This window comes from Tetranychus urticae, chromosome 1, assembly GCF_039701765.1.
Source record: "Tetranychus urticae isolate SD_2017Ah chromosome 1, NJAU_TeUrti_SD_1.0, whole genome shotgun sequence".
NCBI lineage: Eukaryota > Metazoa > Arthropoda > Arachnida > Trombidiformes > Tetranychidae > Tetranychus > Tetranychus urticae.
This window is the reverse complement of record NC_142958.1, coordinates 2,492,420-2,509,538: the sequence shown is the minus strand read 5'-3', so window position 1 is coordinate 2,509,538 and position 17,119 is coordinate 2,492,420. Positions and strand designations below refer to the sequence as shown.

Genomic DNA, 17,119 nt, shown 5'->3' with positions numbered 1-17,119 from the left:
AAGAAACAAAGTCCATTGAATATCCGGTGAGCTCATTTGGTCAGACCAATTAACTCTTGTTTTCACTGTGAGTCGACTTGTTTTGGATTCAATTTTAATTGAAACGATTGTTTTAATCAACTGGTTCCAACTATCAATCAATCGTTATGAAGGAGGAAAGTGAACCATTCAAGATTGACCTCTCCACATGTTCACGTATCAACTAACAATATAATGCTGATAATAAATGACCATTTCCATCTGACTCCAATTAACTCAACCTTTTCATTTGGCTTGTTTATTTGTGCGCCATTTTACAGCTATCTATTACAAATATTGTTACATTTTTAACGTTATTGTTTCCCGTTAAACAACAACAATGGCAATCAAGAAACAATTTAAACAGCTTCACCAATCAACAAAGATCAAATTAAACTTTACTTTTATTGATGCTTTTCAAATTACATCAGTTTTCTTGGCCAACTTTAACCTCAACTGCTTGCTAACTTAAAAATGGCCAAAACCAATTAACAAAAATTGACCATCGATACAATTAGAGTGAACTGTTTAAAGTAAAATGTAAAATAATCAACAACAAACCTATTTACATGATTAAATTTAACATGATTGTCATTATAGATGGAACCATTCAAACTTGAATGTTTATCAAACTGTTGAAAGTGTACACTCTTTATGGCCTTACAATTAAACATAAAATATCTAATTGATGTTAACCAGAAAACGTTAATTGCTGCAATATTTTGTTCAATAATAAAAATTCAATCCCTTGAAATGTACACAAAAGCAAATAAATAACAAAATTATCACCCTTAAGCTAATTACATTTCATTCAATCGTGAGGTGAAAGTTGAATAGATGTTAATACAGAATGGTTTTGCCAATTAAAAGCTTATTACCATTAACAATCATCATCTTCATCGCTATTAAATATACCATTTGATTATCATAAATATTAACACTAAAAAAAGTAAACATTTAAAAACAATGAGCCTTAACCATTGACATTTGCTGATTACTGTTATTGCTACCGAAGCAACAAGCAAGCACACCCATTAAGGTCAAAATAATGGTTACTGTTGTAATCTAATTTGATTGTTGAAAAGTCAGCTCATCTTTGATGATTAAAAAAGGTGTTTTAAGTCAATGATTAAGGATATTTTTGAATTAAACAGATGAAACTGATTAAAACCATCATTTGAATCTACACCAGCATCATCAACATCATTTTAAGATCACTTCAGGCCTAACCAATTGTAAACCAAATGGAGCTTAAGTAATCAATCAAGGACAACAACATTGATCAATGTTGTTGATAGATCAAATTGTTGAAATTTAAAGATCAAAATCACTGTCAGAAAAGCGAAATCAGTTAATCACAAATGTAAATGTTATGCTTAAAAGCTTGTACAACTGTTGATTCACCAGTCAATCCATCTATTTAATTTAATAACAATTTGATCTGATTTGTACATTAAAATGAATCAACCTACGATCAAACGATGAGTTTATAAAGCCTGAGGAGTTAAACTGTAGTATTGAACAGCGATCAAGGTGTGTCTTAACAGTCTTACAACTAAGCTAATCTATCAATAAAATATATATAAAAAAGGTATATTTATTTATGTAGATATTTGGTTATATTTAGATTGATTTTTTGCCTTTTATTTATTCTTCTTTTTCCTTTTATTTTGATTTTCTTGTTTCTTGTTCCTTCTTTCTGTATTAAACGGTTATCGATAATCAAATGTTTAACTACTGATCATTATGTACTATTTTCATGATGATGATGATGATGTGTGATTCATTCAAATGATGTTCCAATCAACCCCTCAAGCTGCAAGTGTTTGCTCCAAGTGTAGTAATAATCATAATATGAACACATTAAAGGAGTGTGTAAATGAACCAGCAGAACTGTTGGACTGGCCATTATTAGATTCGAACCAGTGTTTAATCCTAAATCACAGAGATATCATGATGAAGTTGATTGAAATCCAATAGAGATTTATGTTTGACTCCTAAAATCTTGATCCAAATATGATTCTCTTGGCCTCCACTCGGTTTGATTTTGACATTTTGCAAGTTCATCCATTCCTCCAGCCAAGTTCAGTGATTTTCAGTCAAAAATTGAATGAATCCGGTTGCATTAGACATCAATAGTTGTTGGTGAAAGGTTAGTTGATTAACTTGGACATGGTAAACCAAGGGTTGTTGCTTCGTACTAAATGGGTTAGTTTCAATTTTAACCAATTTTATTGACAGTACCATTTAAACTGGGCCAAATTGAATCTGAAATAGGATGAAGAGCAAAATGTTAGATCATGTTTATTACTGTTTATCACTGAAAGGAAGATGAAATTCATCTTCTCTATAAAATCAACCAACATTACCTTTTACATTTTGGGTTCATTGTTTTTTAATAAATACACACATATAATACATAAATTGTAAGGTTAGTTAATAAATGATTAGCTAACTCTCACATAAACACACACCTAAATGTTTCCAAAAGTGAAGTTCAAAGGCGTTTATTTGAACGCACAAAATAATTAATTTGTAGTAAACTTATTTGAGCAAAAGGTGGCTAAATTGGTCTACAATTTAATCTCATTTGAAAACAATTAATCAACCATGTATTGCCCGATCTAGATTTGATGGTGAGTAGCAAGAAAACTAAGGCTTAAATTAAACACCAGTAAATTGTTTAGTTAGCTGATTACAGACCTAACAAGGTGAATATTTTCAGCAAACAACTGAAAATCAAGAATTAAATCATTCCAAGAGGCTAAATCTGTCCATTAATGATTAAAAATGTTGACTAAACAAGATTACTGAATTTTGGTTGCTATTATTTGAACTATTCAAGTGTCATTGACTCTCATTGATTATGACAACATCAACAATGGACAGTAATTTCACTTAGCAGTATTGATTGTCTCAGGCTAATCGGCCTAATACCTAATTAACCCACTAATTGGGCAGATTTTGAGCCCTCATCACCCTCATAATCATCATGACTTCTCATAAATTTAAAGGCAATCAAATGCTGAAAGCAGTTGATAAAATGTTTCAGTTTCCATCTTTAAATTTGCTCTTCTTTCGTTTCGAGTTGGCGATAGTTTTTATTCTGTTTTCTCATTTTTCCACTTCTAACTTGACACGATGAAGTGATGAGGATGAGAATGATAAAGATTAAACAATTGGCATCCTCAGGGTAAAAGATTATCACATTGTTTGTGAGAGAAATTTCAAGGTTCACACATAAATGTTTTCCCTTAAGGTGATGGTCCACATTGAAACTTAATCTTGAGTTTGTTTAATTCACTTGAAATTTCCTTTTCCACTTTGAATCAATGTGATGATAATATTAATAATCATCATTGTCACCATTAACTATTCTTATCACATTACAGGTGAGATTTAGGATGGCGTTAGAAAAATAAAGATTCAACTTCATCTGAAGGGTGTTTCAAGCAAGTTGTCACAAAATCAAAAACCTAAATTAACATTATTGGCTATAGATGAACGCACAATTAGCTAATAAATTCAAGAAAATACCATCTATTGAGTTACTTCTAATATCTAATTTGATATAATTTAATTCAATTTAAACGAGAGTCGAAACTTGGTTGAAACACCCTTTACATTGAAACAACCAGAATGAATGTAAAGTCAATAGAGAGTCAATGTCAAGTTCACTTGAACAAAAAGATTCATTCAACTGTAATTGTCCATTTACAACAATTACAATTTAATATATAGGCTTGATTAAGGTCAACTGATACCTATTTAATTATTGGTTAACCATTCATATGTAAGCCTAATGACTACTATCATGAATCGTTTTTTTTGAATCTCTATACTTTTTTTGTTTGACTTACCTTTCATTGGGTTTAACATTTGTTGCATGGGTCAAAACTATTGATAAATAATGTTGAATTGTAGGTTTAATCAAGTTAAGGTTAGCTGAAGATTTCCAAAGGCAGATGATTTGAATAGCATGGTGATGATGAACGGGTAAGTCTTTGAATAGATGAAGAAGGGTAAGATTAAGAAGTAGGAAGTTTGTTGGCAAAAAAAGATTTTAAAAGATTTACTTGGTCAATTGCCATAATAACAATTAATAATAGCAATGATAATAACCATAAAATGATTAAGGTTTTTCAAAGGTCAATAGATATTCAAAATAACAATCTCATTGCCAAGGTTAGCAAAAATTTGAAATTAACGGTCAAAAGGGTTCATACTCTAATTTACAAAGTGACTATTATTTATTCAAATGAATTTGATTAAGTTCATGTTGTTAATTTTATTTCTATCATGGAGATTAACAAGATCTATAGATCAGAATCTTAATTAATTAAAATTTACAATCTAACTAAAAATAAATTAAAAACTCTCAACTCTTTGATTACTATGCAGTCCCTAAATCAGACGATAACCGTTAACAAAAACAAAAGTCATACGAATAAGATTTTTTGGCTTATGTTAGTGTCTTCAGTTGTTTTCATTTGGTTTATTTTTATCTCATCTTTTATTAATTATTTTCAAGTCGTAATTATTTCTTGCAATTATTGAGTTGTTGATTAATTTTATCTTGTGTCAATTTATTTAAAGATGGTTGCTGACAATCGTTTGGCTTGATTTTCTGTTTTCCTTGGTTAACAATGATGACTTTGGGTTTTCTGGTTAACTGTTTGCTTTTCCTCGCCACTTTGAGATTTGGTTGTCCTAGGTTCATTTCCCTTCTTAATGTTGATGTTAATATTTGAGACAAAAATTTAACTACAAGTCAATGGTTGATTTAATCAACAGAGGGAAACGCGTTAATTTAATCAAAGAGGAAATGTCAACCATGTTTATGCTGATAATCAAATAACGACAATTTAAAGTCAAATGCTGTTGACTGACAACCAAAAAGTACATTCTAAATGATGCCAATCATTGGTGATGGTAATGATGAGGCTGATGATCTGCAATAACTTACATGTTTCATCATGGTGAAAAAAAATTTGACGAGAGAAGCAAAAAAAATGAGAAATTTTTTGCATCTCCATCTTTCTCTTTCTTGAAAACCTATTCGTCAAGTTGGTTAAAGATTTGAAGATGTCTCTTGGCTCTTGTAATATATTCAAAATGATGATGATAACCATAAAGATTTGGCTAACTGAGCTACAATCAATGAACAAGCTTAACTGTGAAAGCCAGAAAATACCAAGAAAGTACATTTTTTTGTCAATTTTTTGTGATTCTTTGAGGCTCAAGATCAAAAAGCTGGATTCAAGGGAAACCTCAAGCAGTCATTTTTGCGGGTTAACAAGAAACAAACAAAAAACTGGTAAATTTAGATTCAAATTAAAGCTGTTGAAATGGTATTTTCATCACTGGATTCATTGAATATTGATTAGATATCTTTGACATTGAGGCATAACTTCAAGAGGATATTGGAAGATTCAAACTGGACGCTTGAAGCTTCTTTTATCCTGGAACCTATCGACTTACCTGATACCCTGAATAACGAATGATTGAATCTATCTCACCGTTAAGCTCAACAGTCAAATAAAGCATCCAATTGATGCTTTAATTTGGTTTTGATTCCTGTTGCATTACATAAGACAGTTTATTGTCAGATTTAAACATCTTTCCATGTTTACCATCCTTAATAACCTTTCAAGGTGATGTTCATTATCATCATCACTTGCAATCATTTACCTGTACATCTTTTTGTGTATATGTTGATGTTGATGAGAAGGAAGAAGAAAATAAGAGTTTTCTTTCTTTCTCAATGGTATTTTTCATGACTATGATCAACATAAGTGCCGTAATAATAACATATATATAGCCACACAATAGATTAAAAGTAATAGAATGATAATGATGATGAACATGGAGGTAAGATTATTTTCGTGATGGGAAAAGATGATGATAAAGCTGGATAAAGAGAAGAGAAATATTTTCTTAAGAAGTTGTCTAACTTGTTAACAACAGTGAATCAAAGTTAACAGAGAAACCTGTTAACCTAAGGAAAAAAAATGTGAACATAATTTGACCCTAAATATTGATGATAACAAGTTTTGGCCATCATCTTCATCTCTGTGTATTAACTTTCATCTGGATAATGACCATCTTAAATATCTAAAAATTGATTGATATTTTATCATCAGAAGCATCATCAACAACAACCGAACCACCAACAAAAGCAACAACCAGGCAACCATGTTTTGGCATTTAAACGCAAAGAAAAGATGAAATACGATGAGATTTACAAACCAATTTTTCCCTCTCATGGTAAAATAAACATGGCAATATCTTGAATTACAGCTAATAACCCAAAAAATGATTTACAACAGATTGAATTAATCTATCCAGTTATTAGACTAATTAGCTTTTCCAATCACAATTTCCAGTTTCCAGTGCCAATAAAAGTATTAACCTTAAACCTTGGGATGCAACTTTAACCTTATTTGTGTTGTTATCTGTAATAAACATTGCAAAGTCCATCTAAAATGCCCATTTTAAGATGACTTACATAAGATTCAAGTTGATTATGTCAAAGCACGGAGAGGAAAAGATGATTTATTGATGCTAAAAGCAAATCAAGTTGAATCAATTGGATTGTTAATGTTTTTTTGAGGTAATGAAAACAAAGTGAAACCATTGATGAACCACAAGTTGCCATTCAAGTTGACTTAAAATTCTTGTCAACATGCGATTTCACGAACCATGTGAAACTGCCAATGATTAACCATTGAAGCCACCAAAATAACGGTTCCTTCCTCTTGACTGTCCTCGAAAATGGAGACAAGAAAATGAATGTTTACCATGAATGATGAGTCTAATTTTATGGCTACTTAAATTTGTGAATATTTTGGAGCACAAATTTCATGAAAACTTGGTTCATCATTGTTATCATTTTAAGTTGATATGAAATGAAAATTTTAACGTTTTTACCCTTTTTTTTATTACTGTCAAGGTTTGCGTGGACAAAATTGGCAAAATTTTACAACCAAACAAAGGGTCAATGAGAAGGCAAAAATATCTCCAAAACATGATGATGATGATACATATAAGGTCTTTGCCTTTCACTCACAATACAATGTAAACATGTTCAATGGTCAACTCACTGCATACCTGTTAACCATAACTGTGCCCATAATTGTGCTTCTAACTGTAATCTAATGTAATCACAGTGAATTGGATTGTTTGGGAAAAGCAAAAAAAGCTTCCGGACTTGAATATATTGAATCTTAAATGGGTTTATTATGTTGATCAAAAACCATTTGTTCATCTTGTTACTTTGCCTTGTAAACCTTTTTTAAATGTCTTCAATGTGTCCAACTGTGATTTAATCAATCGCCTACTCAATTAAATCTAATTACAAAACAAATTGACACAAACAGTAGTAAAAAAAAGTGAACCCAAATTAGCATTATAAAGCGATAAACATCAAGACCTGAGTTGTCAGTGAATCGTTTTGTATCATCAAAGAAATGTGAATTTACAAATTGGAAATATTGATTAGCTTGAAAAATCATTAATACTCAACGTCTCAATACAACTGTTCAGTGACATTGCTTTTAATCCTGTAAACTGGTTAACTTTGGGTTAACCGTTACTGGCCATCAGGAAGTTGCTCGCAATCAAAATGGTAAAATTTGATTAATAATCAATTTTCAATTGTGAAGTCAATTTGAAATTTTATATCTTGAATGGGAAAACAATACCAACAATGATTAACCATTTATCGTTCATGTTTAAACATCATTTTACTGGTTTGAATTAACACTGAGTTTTTCCACCATTAAACATATTAATGGAAACAAGTTGAAAGCTTTCTTAATGTTCATGACAGTGAATTGTTCAATTGTTTCAAACGATTTAAACTGGCGAGTATAAAGGGTTTCATGATGACTATCAACATTTGTATGATAATCAAGTAAACGCACAAGTTATTGTTAAATTTGGGTTAACAATTTTACATATAAAAACAAATGGGTTTCAATGGAACACACAATTTTCGCTAATCAAGCAAACAAATCAAGATTAGCCAACAATTAGTGATTAATAATTGCACACAACAATCAACATTTTTCACCACGAAATTTGATGGCACAAAATAAGTCAAGGCTTAAAACTGAGAGAAAGCATAAAAGGTTTAGTGAAAAAGAAGTCGCTTTAGATGATATTTAGCTGATGAATGTAAATCGATTGTTGATAAATTGTTGCTAAATGGTTATAGTAGAGCGTGATTAATAAACACGATTACAGATTGAAATTGAGTTGATTAACTTTTCGATTTAACCATGATTGGGTGATCAAATCGATTACCATTTCAATTGATCTCTATCCCAACCACAATGGAAACCTTTGAAAACTAAATCATTGTTACACATCTTGTTGAGTTTTGCTGCTATTTTTTCAAATTGATTTAAGCTGAACTCCTGATTTAAATGATTATTTGTTGATTGTGCTTTTGAAAATGACATTTTTGTGCTCAATTTATTAATAAAATTTTGAAATGGTTAATTGAAATGAATTTAATGTTGAGCAAATTATAATAATGAGGCCTTTTTATTTTACCATTTCCCTCAGTTAACCAGATTTTTGTTTTTTCAATCAACTCTTTTCACTTCACAGTTGGACAAGTCAAGTTTAAATTGTTACTTTTAACCAGTTAACATCATTTCACCATTATCATCCTCATCAACAGCCTGATCGGATGGTCAATATATTAAGGTGTAGCATGAATGAATTCATTTACAGGTAAATATTTTACTCTTTTCTGGTAACAATCCTATCATTTGTTGGTGCATTGAAAATGGGCGAAGCTCAATTGATATATTGATGTACAATCGATTGTACAACGTTAATGGCCGTTAAAAATGTACCAATCTAATCATCATCTTGTTGGCTACTTAATCCTTATAATCAACATCATCCTAATAATCATTTAGCTTTCACTTAAAATGATAATCTTGCTTTTGGTAGCAAAATGTATATCATTGAAAAACTGAGAGTCGCTCCTCTCTATATTGTTTCCCATTTCATGTCTTTAAATATAATTTTAATTGCTAAGTCAACTAATTAAATTTTTATATTTCTCTCCTTAATCATTGCTGAATTCAATTTCACTCAATAAATTACTGGCTCTAATTGTCTTTAAATTTGTTTGAATAAACAATGAAATAGCCCGCGTTTACTTTTCACATTAGTCATTGTCTTTTGGGTTATCCAATCAGATTGGAAGGTTAGCTTATTTTCCTCGAGACCCAAAAGACACCATATTGTTACCATTTTGTTGCTTTTGTTTTATTTTTAAGAGCAACTTTGTTCTTTAATCAACTTTATAATTGGTATTATTAATTATTAGTTGTTTTTATGTGAACCTGTTCTCAATGTGAACTGTACAATAAGGTTGATTGTAGGTGGTTAATTGTGATTGTTTTAATTAATTGGATGCATCTAATTTTCCCATCATCTGTGCTGCTCTCTTATGTTTTTGGTTTCCCGCTTATTTATACACCGACCACTTTTTTTTATACATTTTCATTTAACTATTTGGTGCTTTTCAAATGTTCATCTTTTGTATTCACCAATTTATTCAATTTTTACCTCATCATGACCAGATTAACAGCGAGAAAATAAAAATCAATTAGAAGGATAGAAAGTACAAAAATAAAATCACCTTCATAACCATCATTAACTTTCAATAATATTCAACTCACATTTCAAAGGAAAAGTGTATTACATGATCTGAGTTTGAGATCGACAACAAATGCTGAGAATCTTGGTCTTCTTCTGTATCTAATTACATCTTTAATTATCAAACTCTAACCAACACAAATAAACAACAAAATATGCAGAGAATTGGTAATCAATACTTGGTTATAATTGGTGGTAAACATGAACTTGAAGATGAATTATGAGATTCAGAAAGCTATCAAGTTTAATCTCTTAAACACGCCAATGTATTTCTAATGAACCCAGAATCGGGAAAACCTTGACGCAACCGGTTTCCATTTTTCCGTTTCCGTTCAGCAGAAAAATTTCACCCCAAAAAATGGAGTTGAAAACTTCAACCCGTCAAACACTGGAAGCTGTCTGTTGCTAATACATCATGTATTCCTGGTTTCAAGGTTATTTCATCAAATTTCCGTGCCCAACTGATTGATAACTTTATTTGCAAATTGAACCTGTTTGATTAATTTCAAGATGACAAAATGAATACATAAAAGCCTAACCAAGTAATTGGTGGTAATTTTTTTAAATTATTGGGTTGCCTGTTTTATTTTGTATCAACATTTTGGTGAGAAAAAAAGAGCGACAAAAAAGATTCAAGCACAAATCTCTCAGCCTGTTTTCCTTCGTTTCCTTCAACTGGTGATTGCAAACATGATGATAACCACAATCTCTTGACTGTTTAAATTATTAATTCAATATTATAATGATGAAGAGGACACTGAATTTATCTTGTGGCTCTTTTGTTGCCATTTGATTAAATTGTAGGGTTGGTTAGATGACTCTTGTCCTTTTATGCTGTTGACCTGGAACACTTTGGATGCCTTTAAACAAAATCAACATGATATGTGTTATTAACCATGTGCTCTGTCAAATGTCACTAGGCCAGTAGGTAAAGTCAGCAATTACAGTTTAATTGTCATGAAAAGAAGCCATAATAAGAAAAAAGATTGAGCAAAAAGGAGATGAAAAAGCCAAATGATAAAGGATTGAATGATCACTGGTGATTAAACAATTAGATTTCCCTTAAATTCCTACTCATTTTGGTCTGGATAATATGAAGTAAATTGCTGTTTCAAATAAGATTTAAATTTTAACTCCAAATTGCTGTACAGTAGGTTAACCATGGCCAGATTGATTCATGTTACTTTCACAACACACATTTTAAAAAAGATATTTGATATTCGGTCAAAAAGACTTTAAACAATGAACTTCAATCAACTCAAAATCAAAGTTGATCAAGGTTTCATGAACTTTCATCAATAAGTCTATCAATATCACTTTTACTTTTAATCACCAGTTAACATAACCATTTTCAATACTTCAAGAGGATTCCAAGCACTCATCATAACCCATTGAATTGAGTGTATAACCCTGAGTAAAGGATAGGAGCTTATCGAGAACCATTCATGTTACAAGTGTATGTAAGCAGAACAAGAAAATCAGATAAAGCTGAGGAAGAAATTCAAAAATTTGGACCAACTTAACCATAATTGAAAGCAATTTTTTCGTGTTTAGCCCTTTTTTTTGGTGTGTTTCCAGTTATTATTATCATTTATTTGTATAATTGCAATCAAAAAGACAGGATAATCATCCTGATCAACGATAATGAACATGAATGGATGGATAGAATCAAATTGGTAAACATTCCCCACTTCTGGTTATCTTAATTTCTTCTCATCTTACAGCATCAATTCGTCGGTTGTTAACAATATCATCATCCTTTATATTAAATTAAATCAGTAAAATCGTAGGTTGATTCATTGATTGTAGGCAGATGATCAAAATTCAACGTTCACTTTCAAAGTATCAAAACGAAACACTTGCTCTGCTTTCTTTCTCACATTTGAATTTACATTTACATGTATATTTACATGTTTAACTTCAACCAAATTGACCTTTTAATAGTTACAGTTAAATTGAATTAAACTGATTAGTCCATTTAAAACTGCTTATTGACATTAATGATTTCAAAATTCACTCCAATCGCAGTAATCATCAGTTTCAAAAATTCAAACCAAGCAACAGAAATGTAAGAAACGTTTGCTTTGATTAAAGCAAAGCAAATATGCAAACTTAGACTCAACCATTCCAACTCATCAGTTGATTTTACAATAAGATGATAAGTTGCCTTATCTGTAATGAAAACCTACAATTTAAGTCAATAATTAGCTGAATTATGAGATGATTAAATTATGACAAAATGAAAGTGTTTAATTTCAAGGCTTTAAAGCCTTGTATTGCCCTTGATCCAAGTGAATCAGTTGAAGCAACTTCAAACAGTTATGAATCAACTTGATTTGAAAGTCACTTCTTTAATTACAAATTGAATGTTAATTGGTTTGAGACTAAATTACGACTTTTATCAGCCCAACAATCAATAAACAAAACTTGGCTCAAACCATTTGCTAAGCTTATATTCAGAGGAAATGTTTATGTTGATATTTTTAGATCAACTAATTGTTTAGTTTTTCAATTGAAAATTTTCACAATTAGATGAATAAACCAATCCATACAATTGATAATCAAATAAGACTAATGATTATCTGAGCCTGAAAATTGTTTTCATGAAACAAAATACATTTAAATCAATGGATAATAGAAAAGTGATAAATCACATTCTCTATTCACATGTAAACACAATTGAATTGATTTAGTTAAATTGATTGATGATAATAATGAAAAACATAACGAGATGAGTTTAAACTGACCTGATTGTTGCTATAAAAACAACAATTAACATGATCTGTAAACTCATAGTTAAGACACTTTGATTATGAAAAGATATTGAAAAAAATATCAATATGAGTTACAACAATGAGAAGGCTTCAATGGTCAATACACAAATCAAGGTTAAAATGTGTTTAAAAATGAACACACAAATGATTAATTGTTGCCCACTCAAACAACGATACATACAATTGTATTCAATTAGATAATCTTGGTAGATTAATTGTGGTTTAGGATGTTTCGATCACAATAGCAATAATCATCTGAAAGAGTTGAAACCACACAAAATACAAACAAAAGACTAAACCCAAAAATTATTCAACAAGAGCTCAACTTAAAGTGAATTTACCAAAATTTTAAAAGACAACCAGAAAAGACATTTTGACAAAAATTAACCCAAAAGTAAACCAACAAATCAACCAAAAGTCAACCCAAAGCAAAGAGTAAAGGAAGAAGAGAGAGCAATTCAATACTAACTCTGAACCAAAATTTTTTTTTGGTGTCAGAAGATGGCGCAAGAAAGAGACTCTTTCTTTTTACTTTCTTTACAAATTTTTTACTCTCTTTTTCTCTTTCATTTCTCTTTCTTTTCATCATTAAAAATTAAATTGAAACAATAAATGTCAACATTAGAAAAGGCTTTTTTGACTACTTTTCAATCTTTTCAAGGTTATTTTAATTGATTTTGATGATTTTGATGCTATGATTTCTAATTATATGATAAATTTGTGATGATTCAACAGAAGAATGTCTTTATAGCTAACAAAATCTGAATTGATCAAGCAAAAGTCTATCAAAAAGTTTTAATAGTCATTCAATTAGCGTTTGGGACTACTTTGGTTATTCTGCTAATAAATTCTGAATTTATTCTTTTCATTGGTTCGATTCATAATTCATTGATTTAACGGGAATTCACCTTCACATAAAGCAAATGGTGAATAAATTGTCGTTAGTATAATGTTGGACATATCTATCGGTTAACGAATTCACCATTAAATTATGAATCTAACCAATGAAAAGAATAAATTCAGAATTTATTAGCAGAATAACCAAAGTAGTCCCAAACGCTAATTGAATGACTATGAAAACTTTTTGATAGACTTTTGCTTGATCAATTCAGATTTTGTTAGCTATAAAGACATTCTTCTGTTGAATCATCACAAATTTATCATATAATTAGAAATCATAGCATCAAAATCATCAAAATCAATTAAAATAACCTTGAAAAGATTGAAAAGTAGTCAAAAAAGCCTTTTCTAATGTTGACATTTATTGTTTCAATTTAATTTTTAATGATGAAAAGAAAGAGAAATGAAAGAGAAAAAGAGAGTAAAAAATTTGTAAAGAAAGTAAAAAGAAAGAGTCTCTTTCTTGCGCCATCTTCTGACACCAAAAAAAAATTTTGGTTCAGATTTACTATTGAATTGCTGTCTCTTCTTCCTTTACTCTTTGACCCAAAGTCACCATAAGTTAACCAAAAGTGTCAACTTTACTTGTTAACCAAGCATGTTGAAGCTTCAGTGTCGGTTGTTGGTGTTGGCGTTAATCAACAACCATCAGTATCACCATCATCAGAATGCTCATCACAGTCATCAACAGAGTCATCATGATTAGTATCAGCATAATCATGATTTTAAAACAGATTAAATTTCCTCCTGTGATCCACTAATGATGATTACATCTCACTTAACACTAAACTATGAAAAGTGAAGATGATGATAACAAAAATATGATTACTAGAGATTGAATTGGATTGTTTATTCAATTAAAATTGCAATTGAATTAGCCAGACAATCTAAAGACCAACACTTCTTCACTCCTTTCTTGCTAACATTTAATGGTTGAAAAGATGCCATTTTAACAGGGTTAATATGTAATATTTTAGGATATGGATTACCATTTGTATCCTGGAACAGCAAAAAAAAGCAAAAGAATCATAATCAAACAATCAAATGTAATTTGTGTTCAATTAACTTATTATTCTTACTATTATCATCATTATTGTATGTTAACTTTACAGCAACCATACTAATATCATCATTAATTTAACTAGAAGAGCTTAAAAACAAAGAGCAAAAAACGAGCTTAATCATGTTGTAGTGTTAATATTAGTTAATCACGATTAAGAGGCAAATTTTTCTGTGTCAATCACACAGTTACAATCATATTTGGATACAATTATAATTACCATATTTCTAGGTCTTGATCATAATTTAAGCTCAACCGTAAACCCAAATTAACCCGCAACGTTGAATCAGCATTTACAGTTTGTCAGTTGTTTCAGGCAAGGAAACCATTTTAACCCAAAAAAGCTAAGCTTCTGGTCCACATTGGGCAGCAATTAAATGCTAATCAAATTTACGCTTCAAAACTGTCAATGATCAATAAGTAAACATTTCAAAGTTAATGGTTAACCAAAAGCCAACCAGAAAGTTAACCATAAACCAGAAAAACCTCAAACTCAGACCATGAGTTTAACCAAAATCAAATTAGACTTTACATTCGTGATGTTCACGATTCTAATCATAAATTTGATAATCATCTTGACCATCTTCCACCTCCTCCTCCTACTTTAAGGCCAGTCTAACCGTGATACAACCATTGATGTAGTTGGATATGAATTGTGTGATTACAGATGATCATGGTATTGTTTTGAATCAACAATTTATCTTAATCATACCTTTAATTAGTGAAAACTAGTTTTTCCCTTTTTTATGTATTTACTTTGTTTCTTTTGGTTTTGGTGTTAATAACACTGATAGTAATGTAGCAACAAAAAGGGCAAAGTGTTTAGTTAGGTTTAATAACTGTTTGATTAGGTAAGAAAATTAACTAAATACAATATTTAGGTTGCAATTAGTTTTGACTGGGCAACACATTTAAGGGCTTTAGGACAGTTATTTGGTTGTTTTTTCCTTCTTTCATCTTAAATTCATTTAAATTACAATTACATTTGTAATCTAAAAGTATACTGAAAATTAAATTCATAGATTAATGGTTATTCATTGTTGTTGTTAAGAGAAGCTCACCTTTTAGATTTATCATTATGAAAATTTACCATTCATGATATTGTTCACTTTAAATTATTTAACGTGATTTAGAAGTCATTAATGTAGCAATGTAATTGATTTAACACAAGCTAACATGGTTAGTATCAGTTCAGGAAAGGATCCGTTTATCGGGCTCAAAGGGAGACAGAATTGAAGATTAATGATGTGAAAACAATTATTGTGATTCTGTACGTTGGTGTTTGGGTAAAGCGTGCTTTTGCTTCGTAACAATCCAGTGATAGTTGATTATGAAATTGCCGTTCAACTTGACTAACAATTTAGACTCTAATTCCCAGATGTGTGAACAAGATGGGCTACAATTTGAATCCATTTGATTGCTCTTTTGGTTAAACTTTGGCCATTTTAGTTGCTCTTGTGATTTATCTTTTGCTCCTTTGGCCAATCTGGTCTTGGGGTTTGTCCGGTTTATTTCCTGGTGGATTTGGTTGGTCTTTGGGTTAACATTTGGGTTGAATTTGGTTTTGAGAAAATCCAGAAATAATCTTTAATTTCCACACGCTGATTGTTGACAGGTTTAATTATCGCACAATATGAAGGCTTGTCAGGCAAAGTAATTAACTAATCCATAGTGTTAACCTGCGATGAGAAGAAAGATATTTGCATGTTAAGAATAGAAACAAAAGAAACAATAAATGAGATATAAATTAACTGTTGACAGTTACCTGTTAACCTAGCCTTTGATGACCAGTTTCTCAGTTTGGTCTGTTGATTTTTTGTCTTGGCTCTTCATTGTTCTTGCAAAATGCTGATGATAAAGAGTTTAGTTGTTAAGAAAAGAAAGATTATGATGAATAAAAAGTCAAAGTGATGATAAAACTGGTGATGGATTTAACCATGGTACCAATTAACCAGACAAAGAGGTTAACCCGTGAGACTAAACCAAACTTAACCCGTGAGCTCACCAAGAAGAGTTAGTGACTGACAAAGAGGTTAACCCAATGTTACCTAGAGTTGAAAGAGTGTTAAGAATGGTATTAATAAATAAAATTAGCAAATTCAATGTTGAATACAAATGAAAACAGGTTTCTGGTTAAATCATGTTCAACCCTTACATCTCTAGTTTAACCTTAACCTGGTACCTTACAATACAATGGCGAATAAAAAGTTAACTTTTTTATGTTTAAAGCACACAAAAAAAGCTCATTTAATCATGAATATAATTCTAAAGGGTTGAAAATGAGAAAAACAAAAAAATTAATTCATTTCCGTATAAGAATAGAGTAATTTACTTGCTTTAATTATTCACTTACAACGGTAACAACAAACAGATATCTTTTTGCCCATTTCACCATTGCCATCATCATCTTCATCATCATATATTCATCTTAATTAAACATGCTAATTAACCTTAACCAAACCTTAATTCAGGCTTTAATTAAACAATCATGGAGAATGTACAATTTAATTACAATCAATCTTGTAATCGGTTCAATCAATGGTAAAAAATGGTGAACCAGAAAAGATGCGAATATATGAAAATCATTTCTTTTCATCCATTTTGCTTTTATTTCTTCCATTTCACGTTTTCCTTTCTCTTCTTCCTTCTCTTTCTTTTCGCCTGTCTTTCTTTTCCATCCTCCTCC

At 30.5% G+C, this 17,119-nt stretch overlaps 3 long non-coding RNA genes across 3 annotated transcripts; 1 reads left to right on the top strand and 2 right to left on the bottom strand.

Annotated features, from left to right (window-relative positions):
* Nucleotides 1-1,388: 1,388 nt before the first annotated feature.
* On the bottom strand, nt 1,389-4,294 carry LOC112538876 (uncharacterized). The gene is made up of 2 exons (XR_003082276.2): nt 3,879-4,294; nt 1,389-2,286 (listed from the first exon to the last, which is right to left on the bottom strand). It is a non-coding gene; the product is annotated as an uncharacterized LOC112538876 (long non-coding RNA).
* A 161-nt stretch (nt 4,295-4,455) lies between these two features.
* On the top strand, nt 4,456-7,382 carry LOC107367689 (uncharacterized). The gene is made up of 2 exons (XR_001569951.3): nt 4,456-6,631; nt 6,971-7,382. It is a non-coding gene; the product is annotated as an uncharacterized LOC107367689 (long non-coding RNA).
* A 7,865-nt stretch (nt 7,383-15,247) lies between these two features.
* Nucleotides 15,248-16,337, bottom strand: LOC107366048 (uncharacterized). The gene is made up of 3 exons (XR_016197821.1): nt 16,199-16,337; nt 15,495-16,112; nt 15,248-15,436 (listed from the first exon to the last, which is right to left on the bottom strand). It is a non-coding gene; the product is annotated as an uncharacterized LOC107366048 (long non-coding RNA).
* Between the last annotated feature and the right edge of the window lie 782 nt (nt 16,338-17,119).